Source organism: Arachis hypogaea, chromosome 14 (genome assembly GCF_003086295.3).
Source record: "Arachis hypogaea cultivar Tifrunner chromosome 14, arahy.Tifrunner.gnm2.J5K5, whole genome shotgun sequence".
Classification (NCBI taxonomy): Eukaryota; Viridiplantae; Streptophyta; class Magnoliopsida; order Fabales; family Fabaceae; genus Arachis; species Arachis hypogaea.
In genome coordinates, this window is record NC_092049.1 from 78,689,778 (window position 1) to 78,690,674 (window position 897).

Here is an 897-nt window from a genome sequence, read left to right on the forward strand (position 1 = left end):
CGTCAGAGAAGGACCGAGGTCAAAGACTCGACCTCAACAAAAAGACCGAGCTCAAGCAGGGGCACTGTTCATACCCTGGGTCGAGCTACCCGACCTAGGATGATTGGCGACAAAGCGACCAACCTCTTCAGGTCAGGCTACCCGACCTCTTCTCAAAGAGGTCGGCCAAATCAACAGGAGAGCCCAATAAAGGGCCCAAATAGAGGAACACGACCCAAATCCAAAGGCAATCCAAGCCTATAAAGATAAAGGCGGTTCCATTGTAGATAAGCTGACCTCACCAGAAGATAAGATAAGATAAGATAACCAACTTATCTTATCTAGAAAGGTCACTCTACAACCACTATAAATACACTGGAGCACCCAGGTATAACTCATACTCTGATTCTACATAAAACATGTTTAATACCCATGCTAACTTAAGCATCGGAGTCTCTTGCAGGTACCCCCCACCCTCCGGTGACCAAGGGTCAGTAGTGCAGCAAGTCCAACAAGTCAGACACAACAGCTCCGGTCGCCACCAGCCAGCCGGACACGCCATCTCCGACCAGTATAGAAGATCTCATCCAAGATTGACCTCCAGTTTCAGGTAACCCTCGGAACAATTTCTAATTTCAAAATCTTTTTTCAAAACCACTTAACTACTTTCTCAATTTTAATTTTCGAAAATCATCAATCAATTTTTTAAAATTTCTTTTAATTATTTTAAAATCTTTTTAAATTTAATTTCGAAAATTCTTCCCCTCTTCTCACATCCTTGTATTTAAGGACTAACACTCCTCCACTATCAGCAATTTGGACTCTCTCTCTATAAGTTCGAATTCTCTCTTCTCTACCTCCTCCTTCCATTCTTCTTTCCCTCTGACACCTCAAGGAATCTCTATACTGTGACATAGA